We start from the raw sequence: 17297 nt of genomic DNA on the forward strand, positions 1-17297 counted from the left end.
GGTGGGCAAAAGGAAGCAGCCCCAATGGCAGTGTGGGGAATCACCATGAAACAGGAGCCGGGGACCTTTCTGAGGTGCCACTGAGCTTGTGCCCTGGTTCCTCTGGCATACGGGGGCAGCACCTAGCGTTCTCCCACACTCATTCATTCAACCCCTACTATACAGCAGACTGTGAGAGCTACCTTTTTATCATTTTTAGTCTACCCAGTTTCCTTTTTTTGTAAAAACACTACCACCATTCTTTCTCATGGGGAAGCCATTCTGAGATCCCAAGGGTTCATTCAGACTCAAACCAAATGTCAGGGGTTGTAACTTCTGTACCTCTTGAAGATGTGATCGCATACGTGTGTGTATACGTGCAGCATGGAACATACGTGATATAATCCACATAGTAATCTCCAGTTAAATAATTCGCTGGAGGTCCCAAAGTATCCACAACAGAGCAAATACCTGATTTTGCCATAAAACCTAGACTATTTGATTGTAGAAGCATCTGAGAACTATCCATTATACTTCTTCCCACTGCCCCCATTAAAAAAATCCCCCAGAAAAAGCCACCCCTAGCCCACACCACTTTTGCCCACCTGCCCTGGGATATTCCATGCTTCTTGGTGCAAAAAGTTGGGAAAATCGGAGATGAGTGGTCCGTGGTGAGCTACGAGCTTTCCATATGGCGGGCATCTACGTACACGTGAGAGTCCCAGAAGACAATGAACCAAGAGTACAGCAGCACATCTTTCTCAACGTGAATCTTTAGAGCTTCCTATCCATCTGGGTCCTGGTTCAGAGCTGAGAGTTGGTGGGATCCAACTGGCTTCCTAACTAAACTGAGAGTGGCATCTACAGCTGTGCGGAAAGGAACATTCTCAAGCTGTGAACAGTGAGCTTCCAAGAGTAAAGCCACTTAGCGCATGCCATCTTCCTGCCTCTGCTTCTCTTTTCTCTCCTTCCCTTTCTAGGCCAACCTTTTCTGGTGGATGACAATGGTCCCCAGAGCAAACGTGGAGAATCTATAGGGTGGAGGGCAATCTTGTCCTGGGTTTCTTGCTCAGGACAAGGCTTGGAAGTAATTCTAACCCTCCTGCCGATCATCTCTGATACTACAGCTTCGTGGTGGCTCTGGTCATTGACCTTCCCAAGGAGTTTACAAGCCACATAACCGCTTCCCCCCTCCCCCCCCCCCACCAAGGGCCAGCAGGAAGCCGAGCACAGGTAGACCTATCCTTACATATGAACTCCTGCCTTGGTGGTCTAAAGCTCTCCTGGCCCAGAGGGACACTAAGGCAGGTCTACCCGCTTCCGGGAGAAGCTCCAGCCAATGGAGATGTTCAGAGAGGAAAGAGAACTCCACCAAGAATTAGAAAATCTGAGTTGTGGTCCCATCCCTGCCCATGACATGGGAGGAGCACCTCCTCTCTTTGGCCGTGACCCCTCAACCATTCAGTACACAGAGGGAAGGGCCAGATCTCTTCCAGTTAAGTGATGCCCTGACTCTAGGTGTGGGGGTAAGACGGTTCCCTTCTTTCTGAACCGCTCTATGACAGGCTGCCAGTCATTTTGTCAAACAGAAGCCACCCGGAGAGAAGACACTGCTTCTCACTTCCCGGCATGCACAGAGGGGCTGCCGGATGAGACCGGTCGATGTCATTAGTTGACATCAGTGTGCATATGAGGCTCTGCTCTAAATTGCCTTGATTTTAAATGTGGAAGGATGGGGGCCCAGCTGTTTAAGTGTCTGGAAGAAATTGGCTCCTGAAAGAAATCTCTCAGGCTTCTACCCTATCTGATCTGAGTCAATGCCATGTTAATTAGGAAAGGAAGAGGCTTGGGGTGGTAGCCAGATCAGGCGAACCTGCCACCTGGTTTGGTTTATGTCTCCATATGCCTGGCACATTTGTTAGCTTGGGCTGGCCTTTCTCTGAGATGATGTCACCACACCGCTGGGTCACGGAACACATATAGTTTTACACGGATCAAACACTGATACGCAGTATTTACGACATGGCAGGCAATGTTGCAAGTGCTTTACTTAGCTCTTTTAATCCTCCAAGCAAGTTTATGAGGTTTGGCTAAGGAACATGAGGCACAGAGAGGTTAAGGAGACTACCCAAGGTCACACAGCTAGCGTACAGGAGTCAGGATTCATATTCACGACTTTGCCGCTCGTTGTGTTAGCTCTCGTTTCTCATGCATGCGGATTGTCTCTGGGGCTGGACTGTGAGCATTATAAGCAGAGAAGCCTTCTTCTTCCCCAGTGGGCCCTGTACGCAGTGGTGCTTCGATAAGACCTATCAACTAGATGATGACATTGGGAGAAGGGCCTCTAGTGACCAAAGGTGGCCCCAAGGAGGTTCTGGGAACCACTCAGACTCCTGGCTCAGGTAATAAACTTCTCACTGCTGAATTCTTCAGAGAACTTGGAAGACTTTTCATAACGTGTACACAGGGTCACTCCTTATTTGTGCCACGGAGAGGGGTGAGCTCCTGTGGAGGAACAGGGTTCTCCTAGCAGATGTAGGGTGGGGAGGTCGAGAAAGGAAATGAATCAAGATCACAGCATTAACTTTCTTCCAGTAAGACTCTGCAGCTTCCCAGTGGGCCAGAAGCTGAACCCAATGGATAGAGTAAGCTGGTGGCCAGAAGAGGACCCCCAGGACCTCAGTGCAGACACCAGCCCATGGAAGGGGTCCTCTCCTCCCACCAGCTCCTCCTGGCTCATCAATGGGTCTCAACCTGGGCACCTCTTTTCACCCCTCTTTTCTCTTGGAGATTTGGGGGATGACAATTACTCATCTTGGCTTTCTGAACTCATACTCTAGTGAGAAAAGAATCACAGGAAGGAGGCCAATGGGGCAAAAACACATCAGCTCTATTACTGATAAGGCTAGCACAGCGATTGTGGCTTGACCCTTGGCCACATTCAAGGGCACCCATATTTTCCCCCGGCTGACATTTTAGGATGAATTGCCAGAGGGAGGGAACATATAGGTTTGCAAAGCAGGTACACTCACCCTCAAATGTTGACTCACACTGATGGGCCCAGAAAAGAAAGACAAACAGGCCTCCCAATGCCAGCCTGACCCTGGGGCCTTGACCTGGGAAGGCTGCCCGTGTGGGGAAGCAAACAGAGCAGAGGACCCAGATGGTGTGAAGCCCCATGAGCTCAGCCTCTTGGCCAACCTCACCAGAGAAGTCAGTCCCCTCTTCTCCCTTGGGAAATGGAGTCTTCAAAGGTGGCATGTCCTCCTGAAGAGAGAGGTTTCCAGCTTTACGGGCCTTGATGGGAATGCCGAGATCAGGAAAGAACTGTCCAACGTACTCTTGGTCATACTAACTCAGGTACTGTTAGAAACTGGACCCAGAAGCTTCTGGAAACGTGATGACAATTCAACTTGTCTGACAATGTTATGAGCTAAGCCACAGAGGGTATTTTCATTAACTATATTGTATCCTGGAAGTGTGGTGGAATCTCTAAGAAGTTCCTAGGTTTCTTTAGGAAGAGCAGTGGGAAGGGAAGAACACAGCTACTCCCATTTCTCCCTACCCAGGACCAAAATTAGGGGGTCAAATAGCACGCTAGGCTTACATTTTACCTCCACATAAAGCTGCTTAAGCATTTTTTCTTAGATAAAAAGCATTCTTTTTTGCTTCATTTACGACAGCATTTAGTTACAGAGAAAAATATAAAAATGGAAATTATTAATGGCATGTGAAATCCTAAACGAGAACAAGCAAAGAAAGTCTTGGCATATTGCTTCTAGATAGTGGCCAACTCTTGGTCTCGGTGCAGGTTCAGCTGATTGATGGTGTAAAAACCCGTTGAGGGCAACAATAAGGTCAAGTTGACTTGATTCTTCCTTTAGCCTCAATCTCCAGCCTCCCCTGAGGCTGCTCCACAGTCCTGGGCTCAGAAAGGTCCTCTTTCTCTGGGCACCCACAGCCCTGTCAGGGCACCCACCGCTCTGCCTCCACCACTGCCTGGGTGGCCCTTAAGGACAGGGACATGTTTATCTGTGTACCCTGGGCACTAGCACCATGCCTAGCATGCAGTAGGACTCAATCAATGTGTGGTGAGAAAGGACCTAAGTCCAGTAAGGCGAGGTTACCAGAAACCATAATAAGGTTTAAAATAAAGAGGGGCAAACTGACCACTGGAGGAGCTGGCAAGGAAAGGTCCCTCTGCTACCAGACGGGACATGGGAAATTATCTCAGTTTCTGCTCCAGGAGATATTCGCAAGGTCAGTGCCATCAAGATGGTACAAGGCGATGTCTGCGTTCAGAGGCAGAGTCTGGTTTTAGTTAAGCTGGTTCAAAAGGTTTCTAGAAGATGCTGAGGCTTGAGGAAGCAGAGGGCTTCATCAGGCCGAGCAGGGTGGCCCAGAGGCAGGCAACGGCAGGTGGTGTGGCGGGGCTGGGGGGGCACCCGGCATGTGGCTGGAACTGAGTCCGGGGTGAGATTATGACCCACGTTAAACTCCGGCTGGTGATGCTGACCTTTACTCAATAAGCCACATGAAACCCCAGAATATTTTCATCAGAGAAATGACATGGCAGGAGGTGTATTTTAGAAAGACAGAATGGTGTAAAGGTTGAAGTACGTGGAAAGTCGGGAGAGGAACATCTATGTGATACGTATCCTTTGCTAGATGCTTTTCCTGCGAATCCTTTTAATCTATCCACACAAAAACCAGATAGGGTAGGCAGCAAGCACTCCCTCAGTTCTAGGAGAAAACGGAGGCTCCGAGTTTGGAGACACAGATGTCCACCCAGGGCTAAATGACTGGTCAACACTACTGTCATACTTAGGGCACCAGCGGCGCTCGGGGAAGGGACATGAGTGAGAGAGCCCCGAAGATACCGGCAACAGAGATACCGGCAGCCGCTGACAGTTGGCTAAGCTCCGGGTGGAAAAGTGGAAAAGTGAACAATGACTCAGAGGTGACTGGCAGACTCCTGTGCTGAGGAAGGCAAGAAAAGCAGCTCATTTCATGGGGAGAAGGGAAAGGACAGAAGCTGACATTTGTCAGGCACCCACAGTAAGCCTGTGCTTAGCACGGACGCCATAAACATAAAGCAGACACGTACCATCTACCGAGAAAGCCAGAGTCTAGCTCACGGCATGTTTGTGGTTCCAGAGAACAGTTAAAAACACGAGGCTAGAGCTCAGAAAAGGCCATGCCAAAGCAGTTCCAGACACATCCACGCAGAGGTCACCGTCACTGTGAGAGTAGATACTGGTGACCAGGAGACATGTTTGCCGGGAGAAAGGAAAAAAGAGCATCGAAGGCCACATTTGCAGATAAAGCAAAGAGCAAAGGAAACAGAAAAGGCACAGAAGAAAGGCACAATCATGAGCATGCAGTCATGGAAGACAAGGGATGAGAGTCTGAGAAACAGGTAAATCCACACGAGGTCAGGAAGCGTTGTCTGGAGGCCAGGCGACAGGTGGAACAGCCAGGAGGAAGTAGGTCTGCAAGAAAGGAGCTTCTGAGACGTGGTGGGAACAGACACCAGACTTTAAGACATGGGCGCTGGTGGCGGGGTTATAGAATAAGATTATTCTTTTTGTTCCCTGAACCCCCAGCTTTGTCTTCCTGTCTAGGGCCCACAAAAAGGTAAGGCTTTCAGCCAAAGACGCTCATTTTCCTATCTCTCTGGGGACCCTCCCTTCAACAGAAGCAGGCTTATCTTTTCTGCCACCCCAGGAACAAGTCTTCATCCCCCATGATGCGAGGTCTGGGTGGGGTCGTCTCTCACCGGATCAGGTCATGAGTGGCTCAAGGTTCATAAATATGTCGACAACTTTATTTTTATTGGGGAGAGAGCACTGCATGATTAGCACAGACCTGGATTTCAGAGTCAAATAGACTGGAGTCGGAATCCTGTATCTGGGAAGCACGTGACCGTGAACTCTGGCAGCAGGCGCTAGGAACCACAGAGAAGGTAAGAGCCAGTGACAAACTGAGCAGAGGAACAAATATGCAGGAAAGGCTCATGACATGCCAGACAGCGTTCCACACGGTCCCCTTCTCAGTGATGGCTTAGCACAATCCTAGAAGGCAGCTCGTGCCTGACCTTCACCATGCCTGGACTTACGGCTATTGTTGACACTCTGGTAGCAGAAGTGACTCCCTTCTTGGCCTCTCTACCCCTCTGTCTCCTGCCCTGCTCCCCAAACAAACACCTGCCTGCCCCTTACCCTGTGGAGGTGAGGAGGACCGTGGGGGTGAGGAGGACCGATCTGGTCTGGGTGTAAATGTAGGCTTGTGGCCCATTTACGTAACTGCTTGTTTTGTGGTTCCCTGGGCCTCGCTCGTGTTCTACAAAATGAGGGCTGAGGGGAGGATGAAAGCATTGATGTCTGAACAACACCCACCACGGATACAGCACAGAAGGTCCCAACTGTGAGCCTCCTCTCCCACTCCCCTCTCCCATGGGGGAGGGCCTCCTACGGGGGGGGGGGGGTTTCGAAGGTCCACGGGGCGCCTTCCCCCTCCTTTGGAGTTCTCTGAACGGTCACCCAAGTCACAACGGATCCCCTCTCTGTCCTCCTTCCTGCTGAAAATTCAGACCCAGAATTCTGTTTCCATTCTTTTGCATATTCAAAGTGTCAGTCCTCAAAAGGAAAACTGCTCTTTTACCCCACTAAAGGGTCTAGGGGTCTGATTCTTCTGGAAGACAGTGAGCAACTCCAAGGCGCTGGGTTTTATCTTCAACTGAGTGGGCACTGGTTGTTTATTTAATGACTAATGTGCACTGAGTCGGATCTCACGGTATCCTGAAGTGGGGATGGGCGGGCCTCTTTCACAGACACGTCTTGGATATCCCTGATCTTCTGATGGCTTCTACAGATAGTTTTTTCCAAATCAAGACTCGTGGTATGAAACACGATCTGATAATAGGAAAGCATATTTGAAATCAGGAGATCTTTCGAACGTGAAGGAGGTAGAATGGCTTCACAGGCCCTTGTTCTCCAAGTATTTTATACTGGGGGATAAAAATGCACACCATTACTCACCTGTTCCAAAGCCCAAGGTCTGTTAGGTTGAAAAGGTATGCCCCCCAGAGCAGAATTCCTTTACTTCTCTGGGCCCATCTTTATAAGCCTTCTCCAGAGTAATGCTCTAGGGCCTTCCCGGAATCATTCTCCCACTGGTGACCACCAGGCCTTCAAGGCTGCCAGCCCCCCATTCAGCTCTCCCCGTGCCAAGCTCCTGCCCACCCCCAGCATCACGGCAGTGAGGCACAGATGTGCTGCCCTGGGCTTGGAGGTGTCCTGCCTGTACGCTGTGGGGGCAGCCTGGCCCTGCCCCCCACCTCAACAACCCAGGCCAGTTCAAGCCAGCTTTCAGGTGCCCCAACTATTGGGAGGGAGCAGGGACCCTAACTATTGTGTTCACATTGTGCATCTCCGTCACCTAAGTAGTGAGGGCGACAAGATGCTTTGTGGGGGGAGAGCTCCCCGCCTCCCTTCCTCGGGTTTGGCTATTTCTGAGGCCACTTCTCACCTGTCCTTAGCCCCCCAGGGCAGGAGAGAGGAAATTCCTCCTCATTTATAGCTACTTCTCCATTTTGTTTCCCCAGGAGCTGCTTTTATGCCCACTAGTAGGGGTCTCTCCGTTTATTTCAGGAACGAGCATTTTTCTTTGATTTATGACTCATTTCAAGAGCCAGAGGCTTGCCTGACAAGTTCCCTTTCTCTGAAGCTTGCACACCTCTATAAGAACATCCTAGAAGAACCATAGGGATGGAAGCTTTTGAAGCTGCTTTGGAAATTACCTCAGTTTCCATGGCAATCAAGCACTGTGAAGTCACTACTGCATTCTGGGTCTGTTTCCACTGAAAAGGCTGTTGGAGAAATCTGTTCTTTCTCAACAAGCCTTCCCCACACCCCCGTAATGGAGATGGTCTTTCAGGTACCCTGCCCTCTCTCTCTTCTCCTGCCTGCCCTTTCCCCATCCCACCCTTGCCAATAATCCACTGTCTCCAAGCAAGGACCCCAATTCGGTCCAGCGATGTTATTTCTACCCCAGGAAAGACAGAGTCCTGGCCTGACTCTGGACTCTATTCCCTGGAAAATTCAGACATGTCTGTGTTGGCAGAGGCGGGCAAGCCAGGAAGGCACCAGGCTGTGGAGGTCCACTCATCCTAAGACTCCCAATCACCCACCCCACACTCGGCCTAGACACTGACTCAAAACCATGCCTTAGCGTCTGGAGTAACTGAACTTTGCTATTCCCTTGTCTCCTTACACTGCTAGGTCCGTCCAGCCTGTGTTAACTGGTTTTGATGGTTCATTACAGGAACTTCACAAAAGATCCATCAGCCTCCACTGAAAACATCGAAAGTGTGTGCTCGAAGATTTCCCCAAATCCTGCTGTTTCCTTCAATCCTAGACATGATCAGTATTCTCAACCAATCTCAATCAAACACCTGCACTGAAATAAAGGCCTTAAAGCAAACTTCTAATTCTCCGTCGACCTTAATCTGACCGTCCTGCTCTGGGACCCTGCCAGTTTTGCAAGGTGCTGTTCTCCCCGACTGCAGTAAGCAACAAACTCAGCTTTGTCTTATTCGCAGGTCGCGTGGGCAATGTTGGGGGAGTCAGCTTTTGATCTAAGGAAAGGGGAATGCATGTCTATGCGATTACTTGGTCATCAGGGACAAGGGGTGATATTAAGCACAGCAGACGAGGCCCAAGTTAGGGCAAAGAGGAACGGGGAGCAGAAAGAGGGAAGACCTGATTTCTCAGGACCCTCTGGAGCCCCCACAGCGAGCGGTTGCCACGGCCTGGGATCAAGGCGTGTGCGTGTGGGACAGTGATGGAGGCAGAGCTGGCTTCACGGGCACGCGTGCCTGCTTTCATGCTGCTGTCACCATCTTGAAAGCCTGAATGTTTAAAGAAGGGGTCCTAGGTTCTCCTCTTGCATTGGGCCCCGCAAATGCCGTAGCTGGTTCTGGCTGGAGGGGAGGGAAGCTCCCGCTGTGCAGCAATGCACCATTCTCAGGGGCACGTGACAGTCCCCCTACCTGACCTGGCCACGCTGGGGCACAGGGACCAGGCCCCCACTCATAGGAACTGCCATGGCAAGCAGGAGAAGCTCCAGCTCCCGGCACCCCAGAAGGAAGCCAGACCACTGATGAGCGAAAGCCACATACCATTGAGCGATCACGCAGGCAAGAGCCCCAGGGCAATCTGTGAAACAGTCAGAAGGCAGGCCAGAGCGACAGACGATGCCACTTCAATCAGTCAAACACTCATCCTGGTCTCCAAGGTCTTATGGCTGCTCTGTTTTGCGAAATATCTCCAACTTATTCTGTGCCTGTCCTCTTGCTCAACTTCCTCAGACCCAATAGGCTCATTCCCGTCCCAGGTCCCTTGTGCCTGCTGTTCCTTGTGCAAGGACTGATCTGGCCAGGTCTTCCCAGGAAGACTTCCACTCAACAGACGCCTTCAGTGGAAGGCTCTGTCCAGCTGTGACCACCCGAGAGGCCTTCTGCCCACCCACTGCCCCTCACGTATGGCAGGGCCCCATCACTCTCTACCACCCTTCTAGCTTCTTCTCCACAGCTCCCGTCACCCGGCAGCGTATCAGGTGTTTATGGGACTCGCTTATCTGTCGCTTAGCCAACAGAGTGTAAGCTTCGGGAGCCTTCTGTCCTCTTCCCCACTGTAGCCCAAGTGCTTCAGCAGTGTCTGGCTCGTGATAAGCAATGACGAGTTATTGAATGAATGGATAAGGAGGGTCGTGATTAGCCAGAGAGACCTTATCTGCTCGAGCAACTTTCTCTTTCTCATCCCACGGCAGGGTCTTTGCGTGGTGTTGCTAGCGATGGTTTGGGGCTGCTGAGAGCGGGTGTCACTGAAGATGGTTGTTTTCACAAAGAAGTGGCTGAAATAATACCCAAAACTTTCTGGAGAACGATGCTAAGCATTGCCTTAAGCCCTTCACACGAGTTAAGTCTATAATTCTCACAACCAGATTTCTGGCAGGCACTATTATTCGTCCTCTTCGTAGATGAGAAAATTGAAGGAGTGTATACAAGGTAGTTAAGTAACTTTCTTGAGTCGCACGGCTCCTTTGGTCCTGGACTAGCTCTTAGCGGTAAAACCATAATTCCCCCTTTTAGTGGGAGGATTCTAGCTCCTGAACGAGGACGTCAAGCTCCAGTGAGATGGCAAGGAATGGAGGGTGACTCGTGGCCCATCCACCCTCCTTTCCTCCACCTTGTAGGGTCTGCTTTCTGTCTCAGCATTTCCCTCTGGACATTTAGTGACAGAGCACCCCCCTCACCCCGTTCTGGGGAACATGCAGCACTGTGGCTTTGCTGAGTGTTGGGTGGGCAGGTTACAGGCACTGAGAGACAGAGCTCCCTGACAAGATTTGGGTGTCTAGGACCGAGGCTACTGACTCTTCTCCTCTAAAGTGCAAATCTGTAATGGAGGCAGGTCCTGAAGGGTGGCAAGGGCCCAACTCCTTTCCATGAGCTCCAGCTCTTCAGGTGAAAATGAAGCCTTCCCGCGGTCTGGGTTGCTGACGTGACTGACCCCGGCCCCTCGTCCCACATTAGGGAAGGATGCATGTTGCGTCTCGGTCCTCCTGGCAATGTGTCTCCTCTCCCAAATATCTTTGTTTTGAATGTAATTTTCCAATGCTAATAGATATTCAAACCACCACCTTCTGAGAGGCGAGACAGGAATATTCCAGGGTCTGAAGTTCTTTCTGAACCTCTGCTTGTGGTTTTGCAAGAAAGGTTGTTAGACAAAAAGCCAAGAGGAGAGTTGTGATGTTCTAGTGAAATCTCCCACGAACTTATAAGAGCAGTCCAGCAGGGTAAATAGATGGGTTTTACGCCCTCGTTTGGTCATGGAAGTTATAGAAACTTCTCTGCCTGCTAGAAGAGACTTACTTAGGGCATAAATATATCAGTAACAGCTACCATTTACTGAGGGTTTTATAAGCTTTGCACTGTGGTATGTCACTGAGATACTGATTTATCCTCTCCTCCAACTCAGAATATCTCACTTACGTAGGCTCTCGCTTCTTACCCATGAGTCATGAAGTAATGACCAGTCATAAAGTGGAAGGCACGGAGCCTCCAGGACAGATAGAAATGCAGTCCTAGCCATGCTTCTAAGTAGTGCCAGAGGGAGGAGTGACCGTGGGGAGAGGCTGAAGGCAACCCTAGATCTTATTCCACTTGGTGGGCATCCCTAAAATCACTTCACTGCCTAATGGAAAGAGTCCCCCAGACCAAACGCCTATTGCCTCAGACTTTCCATTTTGGGCTTATGCATTCTCAGAATGGCTGGGCCTTTGTCAGGGTTTCTGTGTATCAGAAGAGGGGTATCTGGGGGTTCAGAGCACAGCTGAGCTGCTCTCCGTTGAGCCGGGTGGAGGGGGCGACATCTGGCATCACTGGTCTGCAAATCACGGCAATCACTCAAGTCTGATAGCTCGAGCTCTTTCAGGACTTTCTCTTCGCTCCCCCTGCCTGACTGGGAAGGGAGAAAAAGGCCACACTGGTCACAGGTGGGAGGAAAAGGACTTTTAATGATTTTTTTTTCCCATTACCACCTGTGCCCTCAATTCCGGCCACGATCTCCTTCGTCTGCCTCTTTGTGCTTTGAGAAGGGAGGAGGGGAAAGGGAATGGAGCGAAATTCTGGGCCTGGCAACAGCCCGGGAGCACAGACTGGAGGCATGCCAGTGTGGGAAGATGTGCCTGTGGCCCGGATTGCTGAACGCCTAGGCAGCAGGAGCAGCTGCTGTCACAGGCCAGCTCTGTCCCCAGGGCTGCCACTCACTAGCTGGAGGGCCTGGGACAACTGACACAGCCACTCTGATCTGGAGACACAGGGACATCAAACAGGATGGTCTCTAAAGTCCCTTCCATTTCTAACAGTCTTGAACTCCTGCTAAAGATGGAGGTCTTCATGAATTCATGTGTGATGCATACCCTTCTTCCAAAGGCAATTTGAGACATTTTCTACCAGAAGTACACAGACCCTAGGGCTGCTCAAATAAAGAGAGAAAGAGGATAAGGAATCCCACGGAAGGGGAGAAGATCAGGCCAGGGACAGAAGATAAGGTAGGGTACTTTCTTGATATCTGTTCCATCAAGACAAAAGAAAATACCTTCTATGACACGTAGTTCATGTTTGCAATGCACGCATTCAACAGGTGTTTGAGGGTTAAGACACTGTTCCTGACTGGGGGACACCTCTGGAGCTCATGGAGCTTACATCTAAGTGGGGTAGAGAGGCAGTGAACAAGTACAGAATATTAACGACACTGAGACACCTAGTGCCCGGATTTTGGTGTCTATATACCCTTCTCCAATAAAAACCAGGGCTCTTTGGAGAAATGGCAGGAAATACACAAAAGGAGCCTGGTGCCCCTTGTGATGTCAGAAAATAGCAAGAGCTCAAAAACAAAACAAAAAAAAAACCAAAAACAAAACACACACACACACACAAAACCAAAGATAACAACAGCAACTAGAACCCAAAGCCCACGTGGATAAGAATAGGTCAGAGGGGCACAGGGCCACCTGACAAGAGCGCCCCATGGTCAAAGATGGGACTGGAATAAAAAAACAAATCTAGTATTGGATTATAAACCAAAATAAAAAATAAATAGCCATGAGTCCACACTGACATAAATAAACGATCAGATAAATTAATAAACAGGGGAAAGAGACAGATCTCCCCTGCAGGAGAATTCCAAATAACTTATGCAGATCCTCCATCCAGAAAGACAAAGTCCCCATTCCTCAGGCGTGCGCTGTGCCTGGTGACATCCCTCCACGGGGGACAGTACGGAACCAGGAAAAACGGAGTAACTCTGCAGGAGAAAAGCCCCATACACCGTTTCAGCCAGGTGATCAGGGACAGCCTCCTCCACAGGTGGACAGGATGTACCCCAACACAGTGTGATGAAATAACACTTTACCTGAGCGATTTTCCTCCCCAACTCCACTACCCAGCCTAATCATGAGAAAAGAAATCGGGCAAGGTCCAGGAGAGGGGCATCCTGCAGTATGGATGAGCAGTGCTCTTCAAAACTGAGGAGGTCATTAAAAATAAGAACAGTCTGAGAAGTGGCCATAGCCACGCAGATGAGCCTCAGGGGACAGGACAACTAGATGTACGTGCGATCCTGGACAGGAGCATGGAACAGAGAGAACACTGGATGTCAGGTATCAACTAAGAGAATCGGAATAATCTATGCACATGTGTTAAGAATCTATCAATATTGATTCATTAATTGTCACAGACTCTGTTAACGGAAGACGTTGAGGAGACGGAAACCTGTGGGCAGGGGTAGAGGGTAACATGGGAAATTTCTGTACTACCTGCTCCATTTTTCTGTAAATCTAAAATTATAAATCTAAAAAATAGGTTTAAAAAAAGGTGATCTGAAGGTCAGAGACAAAAGAAGTCGGGGGCTCTCTCCTGCTGACCCCAAACATGCAAGCTTCCATGAGTACGGCAAGCAGGGAACGGAACACCACCGACCACATCGTGACTCCAGAAGAGGACCCCGGGCTCGGAGGGGACCCCAGCCCCGGCTGACAGCTCAACTGCCATTTTGTGAGACCTTGAGCAGAGACCCCAGTTAGGCTGTGCCTGGAATTCTGATCCATGGAAACTGGGAGATAATAAATATTAGCTTTAATTAAACTGCTTTAAAAAAAAAAAAAACCAAACCTAAACCAAAACACAACACCCATTTCAGAAAGCGGTGAGTGTGCTGTACCAGGTTGAATGAATTAAGATGTAGAGAGTGATGGGGGGCCTTCACGGATTTGGGTGGTCCAGGAAGCCCTCTCTCGGGGTGACTTCTAAGCGGGAGTGAGTCTGAGGAAGGAGCCTGCGAGGAGGCCTGTTGGGGGAGAGCCCTATGGACAAAGGCACAGCCAGCTCCAGGACCTTGCCAGGAAGGTTTTTGCGCTCCAGGTGGAAAGGGCGGCCGGGGTGGTTGGAGGGATGTCAGGGTCAGAACAGCAGAGCAAGGGGGTGGGGGGGCGGGTAGCAAGAGCCGGGTTACACAGCGCTGCCACTAAGGACAGAGGGTTTGGGTACCATCTAACCCCCAAAATTCTAACCCCCCAAGGTGACGGTATTAGGAAGAGGGGCCCTTCGGAGGTGATTAAGTCACAGGGATGGTGCCCTCATGAGGATCAGCAGTTAGGGTTAGGGCCTTATAAAAGCATCAGAGAGCAGGGCACCTGGGTGGCTCAATGGGTTAAACCTCTGCCTTCGGCTCAGGTCATGATTCCGGGGTCCTGGATCCCGCATCGGGCTCTCTGCTCGGCGGGGAGCCTACTTCCCTTTCTCTCTCTCTCTCTCTGCATTCCTCTCTGCCTACTTGTGATCTCTGTCTATCAAATAAATAAATAAATAAATCTTTAAAAAAAAAAAAAAAGGCATCAGAGAGCAGCCCCCACCAGATGCTGCCCAAGCCCATGTACTGAGCTCAGACCTCCCGGCCTCCAGAACGGGGAAAAATACATTTCTGCTGTTTACAAACCATCCGATCTCTGGTATTTTGTCATAGCAGCCCAAGCTGGCTAAGACAGCTTCCAAAAAAGGGTAAAGAATTTGGGTTTTACTTGTGCCCTGACTAGAAGCCTCTGGAGGGCTGGTAGCAGATGAGTGACCTATCTGACTTACGGTTGTTAAAAAAATACGTTAACTGTGAAGGACAGATGGCTGGTTGCCGGAGTGTAGTCAGTCGGGGCGTCTAGACGGGGGACTCCGGGTCGGCTGCGACCCGGATGGTGGCAGAGGTCATAGTGTCCCCCAGGAGCGTGGGCAGCAGGGAGTGGCGGGGGTCGGCCGTTCACACTCAGCTTGAGGATCTGCATCTGTGCGGGGGCTCGGAGGTTCCCCAGCGAGAGAACTACAAGTAACCGCAGCGGTCCCGGGCTCCCCCACCCGTGGTCCCGTGCTCCCCCACCGCCATCCTGCGCTGTCTCTCCCCCGTGTCATCCGTCCCTGCCCTGCCGAGTGCTGCGATGACTCCTCCAGTTGCTCGTCTCTGGCACTTGCCTGCACCCAGCTGGTGCCGTGCCAGTCTGGGCTAGCTTGGCTCCTGGAGGCCCTGCCAGAGGGGAAACGGGCTCCCCACAACCACCCCCAGCCTCCTGGCCCGGCAAAGCCGCCCCGCGTAATTAGCAGCCTTGTCTGTGTGGCAGGCTAATCAAACAATTTGTTGCTAGTCACGTCACAAGGGTACAGCATACCCTCTTCGGCCTGGGTACTGGTTAAAACTGGACCAGAGTGGTGCACCGCGTGGGCCGTCTTCCTTCACGGTGGAACAGAGAAGAGGCTGTTCATAGGATTCTGCTGGTTTGTGTTTGGTTTTGTGTTTTGGCCCTGGGGAAATTCAACCAGTGGCAAGTGAAATTCCATCCTTGGACTCTGGACTCCAAATTTACCTTTTTCATGCTTGCATAGCCTTCCATCTGCTCGCCATGCCCTTGCCTGGCCAGCCCTGGGCCCCTGCCACCGTGGGTCCCCCCAGCTGTTCTGGAAGCTAAGTCTAATCCCTTGGGCCCCAGTCTGTGCCTGGTTGCAGATGCCTGGAATGAGAATCTGGGCAAAAGCTTGGGCTCTGAGGCCTTTCTGTCCCATGTTGCCATAAATACCTGTAGTATAAATGATGCTTTGCCTTAGGCATGAGGTGGCTGTTGCTGGTGGCGGACATGCTGAGCATGGGAACAGGCCAACCCTAGAAGGTTAACTTCTAGAGGTGGAGGACTGGTCAGGTTCTGGGAGGGTTCGGTGCTAACACGTGGGGTTCTAGAGGTCAAAGCATCCCTTCAGGGTTGACCCCTGGGCCTCTCTGTAGCTCCCTCTGCTGATCGGGGATGGGGGAAGGACAGCTACCCAAAAAGACCCCTGTTCGAGAGATCAGCCCTCTGTGACTTCATCCTTGATCCCCTCCTGCTGGAGCCTGGCCTGATGGTGCCATGAGGGGTGTGGACACCTCTTGTCTCCCTAGCCTCTTTTGAGAGGACAGAACTCTACTTATGGACACAGGTAACAAAGCTTCACGGTGGATGGAATGGGTTAACTCCAACCAGGACAGTGGCCCCAGCAGCAAGAACCAGCTCTTAGAACGGCAACTTCTCCAAAGCATTTCTTGATGCTAACATTTTATCATGAACTTTGATTTTGCCATTAAGAAAAAAAATACAGTGCATGTCCTAGAAAGCAGATTTCGCTGAGCCCCTCAGGACTCAGGGCTCGGGGACTTCTGCATAGTAATCACCGAAGCCCTCTTACGGCGCTTGCCTAGCTCTTGCTGCACAGGGGGGCTTGGAGGAACAGTCCTACGAGGTGGGAGAGCGGAGGGAAGAAAGCAAGCAAATCACGAAAGGCCTTGGCCAACTGGTTCACCCCTAGAAGCCTAACATTTTACCACTGGAGAGAACGTTACGGTTCAGCGATTCCATGGGCTCTCAGCCCCTTCTTGCTCTGGACGATCACCCCAGAAGTCCTGCTAGGATTGCTCTGGGGCAAGGGCCCAGCACGCATCAGTATTTCTAAGAGCTCTTCCAGTGACTGGGCTGTGTGTGGTGACTGAGAAGCATGAAGGAGGGGAAGGGGAGCCAGGCACCCACTCACGCAGCCCCAAGGGCAGGGGCCTCCTATCGCAAATCAATCAAAGCTTTCAGACCCTCAGCCCCAGAGCCCCCCTCCCTCGGAGAGAGTCCCACCCACCGTCCCAGGTGAGCAGGAAGGCCCCTGACCACCCCCCCACCCCCGCCACAGCTGTGGGCCCAGCCACTGTCACTCTGTTCTGGCCCCCTTACGGCCTGCCCGATGGTGTGTGATCCGGCCAGAGAGGATCAATGGGCCGATCACATTCTTCCTCAGTCTTTCTGGAAGGGGACTTGAGCCACCCAGAAGGAAGTTGTTAGGGTTGAAATGTCCCGGACACTTAACAGCTGGGCAGGCTGTGAGCCTTGCTCGGGGCCGGAGAGAGGGAGGCACGCGCGTGCGGGGAGCTGCAAACACCTCGAGAGGGCAGGGATGAAAGCGTGTCAGCTCCCAGAGCTCGAGAATTCCGGCTCTGCCCAAGGCCTGTTTGCTCAGCTTTTCTCCTATTCCTGGGAGACCTTTCTAGAGCCTCAGAAAAGCCCGATGACGGGATCCTGTCTCTGTATCGCCAAAAGTGTCTTAGAGGGAACGCTCAGCACAAACAGAGCCACTCCCCTCTTATCTTTTTACCTTCCAGGGTCTGAGGGAGACTTTGACTTGAAGGTGGAAACAGAAAGGTCTC

General features: G+C 51.2%; 1 protein-coding gene across 2 annotated transcripts in view; it reads right to left on the bottom strand.

The window, feature by feature from the left end:
• The window catches only part of TMEM178B (transmembrane protein 178B), a 337180-nt gene that overhangs the window by 16998 nt on the left and 302885 nt on the right, over positions 1-17297 (bottom strand). The window lies entirely within an intron of this gene.

Source organism: Meles meles, chromosome 10 (assembly GCF_922984935.1).
Source record: "Meles meles chromosome 10, mMelMel3.1 paternal haplotype, whole genome shotgun sequence".
Classification (NCBI taxonomy): Eukaryota; Metazoa; Chordata; class Mammalia; order Carnivora; family Mustelidae; genus Meles; species Meles meles.